Consider the following 4,552-nt stretch of genomic DNA (forward strand, 5'->3'; position numbering starts at 1 on the left):
AGAGCGAGACTCCATCTCAAAAAAAAAAAAAAAAAAAAAGCTCTGTTGTCAAGACAGCCCTCAGGTTCGAGGATTCAGTAGAAGGACTCACAGTTATGATTCATTACAGCAAAAGGACACAGAAGAAAATCAGCAAAGGAAAAAAAGGCACATAGAGCAGGGCCTGGGGGGAGACCAGGTGCCAGTACCCACAGGGCATCACTCTCCCGGCAGTACCAGGAATGTTGCCAAACTGGGAAGCTCACCCGAGCCTTCGTGTCCAGAGTCTTGATTAGGGGTTGATCACATGGGTGTAGAGTGTGGAGTGCCTATGTGGCTGACCTGACTTACTCGGTCTCCAGCTCCTTCAGAGCTCAAGCTCATGACCCAAAGGCCTCTAGTTAGCTTAGACTACCTGGTGTGGTCCAAGGCCCCCACATAACCAAAGACACTCTTATCAGGTAAGATATTCCAAAAGGGTTAGGACCAATCCCTTTTTTGGAATGTGCAGGGTTGAATACACTAGGCCTGCTGCATGAACCCTATCCCGCACACATCCAGATAAGTTTCAGAACACAGGAAGTGAATGCTGGCTGGGCGCGGTGGCTCACACCTGTAATCCCAGCATTTTGGGAGGCCAAGGCAGGCAGATCACTTGAAGCCAGGAGTTGGAGACCAGCTTGACCAACATGGTGAAACCCCGTCTCTACTAAAAATACAAAAATTAGCCGGGCATGGTGGTGCAAGCCCGTAGTCCCAGCTACTCAGGAGGCTGAGGAAGGAGAATCGCTTGAACCTGGGAGGTGGAGGTTGAAGTTGAGATCACGCCACTGCACTCCAGCTTGAGTGATAGAGTGAAACCCTGTCTTGAAAGAAAAAGAGAGAAAAAGAGAGAAAGAGAATGCGGAAAGGAAGGAAGGGAGGGAGGGAGGAAAAAAGGAAGGAAGGAAAGAAAAGAAGGAAAAGAAAGGAAAGAAAGAAAATGCTCCCTGTATCAGCTCCTGCCCGACTCCAGGCTGTACCCAGTTGTGAATTCACTCAGCCAGCTCTCATGCATGGCTCCTTCTCACCCTTTAGGTGGCAGAGCTGGACCGTTACCTTGTCTCTATGTCGCTAATCACCCTCTTTAAAGTTAGGTTCCTCCTTTTTTTTTTTTTTTTTTTGAGACAGAGTCTCACTCTGTCACCCAGGCTGGAATGCAGTGGTGCGATCTTGGCTCATTGCAACCTCTGCCTCCTGGGTTCAAGCGATTCTCCTGCCTCAGCCTCCCTACTAACTGGGGTTACAGGCACCTATCACCACACCCAGCTAATTTTTGTATTTTTAGTAGAGACAGGGTTTCACCACGTTGGCCAGAGTGGTCTGGAACTCCTGACCTCAGGTGATCTGCCCGCCTTGGCCTCCCAAAGTGCTGGGATTACAGGTGTGAGCCACCACACCTGGCCTATTGTTTCCTTATACACATTTTTCCTTTCCTTTCCTTACACAAAATTTTCTTACGTTGCAATTATTCTTGTTTTGAAAAGGATCTGTCTCCACTATTACAATGTCCGCCCATTAGTCTCCAGTGCCTGGCCCGGTACCTGAATTTGCATTGAAGGCAAGAAAGAGCATGCTGGGTACTTCCCATGTGACCTTACTGAATATTTACAACACCCTCTAAGACAAGTGTTCTTGGAGGACTGGGATCCCTCATCCGCAATTCTGAAATCTAAAAAGCTCAGAAACCCAAAATAGTTTTCTTTCTTTCTTTTTTTTCTCAGAGACAGGGTCTCACTGTGTGGCCCAGGCTGGAGAACAGTGGCACAATCACGGCTCACTGCAGCCTCAAACCCCTGGGCTCAAGCAATCCTCCTATCTCAGCCTCCTGAGTATCTGGGACTACAGGCACAGATGGTTCACACCCACCTAGTTTTTTTAAACTTTTTGTAGAGACGGGGTTTTGCTATGTTGCCCACACTGGGCTCCAACTCCTGGGCTCAAGCGATCCTCCTGCTTGACCTCTCTAAGTGCTGGGATTATAGGCATGAACCACTGCACCTGGCCCCAAAATGTTTTTCTTAAAGGTGGTGCAAAATCTGACTTGAACAGCTACAAGGCTTTTTCTGATCTTCATCTCAGAGTCTGAATGGTCACCCTGTCTTTGCAGAAATTGTAATCTCTCTGGTTTTGTGGTGCTGTGCTGTGCCCCAGGGGAGCACTGAGTCAGATTTTAGCTGTTCATTTTCCATGGCTGCAGAACAAACTATCCCAGGTGGTAGTAGCTTCAAACAACAACAAGCACATATTATCTCATCCAGTTTCTGTGGTCGGGAACTCAGGGGCAGTTTCGCTAGGTGGTTCTGGTCCAGGGTCTCCCATAGAGTCACAGTCAGTATGTCAGTGGGGACTACTGTCTTCTGAAGGCTTGACTAGCATCAGGCGATACAGTCCCAAGGTGGCTTCTTCACCGCAGTGGGCAAATGAGTGCCGGCTCCTGCCATGAAGCCTCAGTTCCTTGCCACATGGACCTCTTCACAGGGCTACTTGACGATAGGGTGGGCGGCTTCCCCCAGAGCTCCGAAAGACGGGCAAGGCAGTAGCCATGATGTCTCGTGGGAGCTAGCTGCAGAAGTCACACTCCATCATTTCTGCAGTACCCTCTTAGTTACGCAGGTCAGCCCTCTCCAGTGGATTGGAGGGGACTACACAGGAGCATGGATATTGGAGCGGGGGGGATCCTCTTTGGAGGCTGGCTACCCCAGTTATATGTACCTATTTGAAATCCAAAGATCCTCATTTCTAAAATACACCTGGCGGCCTGGCACGGTGGCTTATGCCTAGAATCCCAGCACTTTGGGAGGCTGAGGCAGGCGGATCACTTGAGGCCAGGAGTTCGAGACCAGCCTGACCAAAATGGTGAAACCCCGTCTCTACTAAAAATACAAAAAATTAGCCAGGCGTGGTGGCGGGTGCCTGCAATCCCAGCTAATTGGGAGGCTGAGGTGGGAGAATCGCTTGAACCTGGGAGGCGGAGGTTGCAGTGAGCCGAGATCATGCCACTGCACTCTAGCCTGAGCGGCAGGTTAAGACTCCGTCTAAAATAAGTAAATAAATAAATAAATACAAGACAAGACAATACACCTGACCCCAAGGCTGTTGGATGAGAGACTGCGGATTGTAAAATGCACCTTTTACAGTTGAGGCAGAGTCTCAAGGTCACTGGAATGACCTGCCCCAGGCCACACATTAGCCTCTAACAGCTCTGGGTCCAGTTTTGCTTTTTCCACCCGTGCCCCAGCCAATCAGCTGGCATTGTTCGTAACCATAGCCACGTGAACTGTGGGCTTGCCGTGCAGCAGCCACTGCACTGGACAAGCGTTTCATGCACACTCCACCCTCTAGTCCCCACAACGTCCAACCAGGTAGGGTGGGCACTCGCTCTGCCCTTCCTTCTGCTGAGAGGAAGCCCAGGCTCTGATGGGTAAGAAGGAGCCTTCCAAAGCAAAGCCAGGTCTGTGTAGCCCAATGTCCAGGCCATAAACACTTGGCTGGCTCTGGCTTTGCTTATAGGCTTGTCTGATTCTACAAGCTTGTGGGTGTTTTCCCAGGCTCAGCCCAGGCTTGGCTGTGGATCACATAAAGGAAGAAAGTCAAGATGCTGCTCAGGGGCGGAGCCTGTGGGCAAGCGCACAGGGAAGACCCCTGCTCGATCCCGAGTCCGGAACCTTAGAAAGAGCCCATGTGTGCTTGGGCATCATTGTGGGGAAGACTGGGCTGTGGGAAAACACTAGTGTTTGGAAATTTTGGGGAAGGAAAGCGATGGACAAGCGAAAGGGTGGGAAGGGGCTGGTTTCCTGCTGCCTCTGCTCTAAGAACACCATCTAGCAGGAAGGTTGTCCCGCGGGCCCATACTAGCCACCTCACAAAGCAGCGTCTGCGGTGGCTCACGCCTGTAATCCCAGCACTTTGGGAGGCCGAGGCCAGTGGATCACCTGAGGTCAGGAGTTCAAGACCAGCCTGGCCAACATGGTGAAACACCATCTATACAAATAATACAAAAAAATTAGCCGGGCGTGGTGGCGGGCACCTGTAATCCCAGCTACTTGGGAGGCTGAGGCAGGAGAATCGCTTGAACCCGGGAGGCGGAGGTTGCAGTGAGCCGAGATCGCGCCATTGCACTCCAGCCTGGATGACAGAGCAAAAGTCGTCTCATTAAAAAAAAAAAAAAAAAAAAAAAGGAAAGGAAAAAGAAAGCGGCGAGTGGAGCAGGGGGTTGGAGCTCTCTCTGAACTCAGTGTCCCCAGGTGACGAAACGCATGACACGTGCTTGGTGCGCTGCGAGCTCAGCTCAGCTCCTGGAGTTTCTGTGGCTCCTGTGGCCACAACGCCTGCAGCCTAGCGGGCAGATTCAGACCCACACTCAGCCCCAGCGCTTGGGGCTTGTCTTTACGCCCTTCTTTCCATCAGAGGCTGATGAATTCCCAACCCTGGGCCATGGGCTGAGTTCGACTCTCCCACAACTCCTCAGAGGCGCGTGTTTGGGGCCACTGGAATAAGCCCAGCACCAGCTGGGGTGTGGACAGCCTCCGGG

This window comes from Mandrillus leucophaeus, unplaced genomic scaffold (assembly GCF_000951045.1).
Source record: "Mandrillus leucophaeus isolate KB7577 unplaced genomic scaffold, Mleu.le_1.0 Scaffold98, whole genome shotgun sequence".
Taxonomy (NCBI): Eukaryota; Metazoa; Chordata; class Mammalia; order Primates; family Cercopithecidae; genus Mandrillus; species Mandrillus leucophaeus.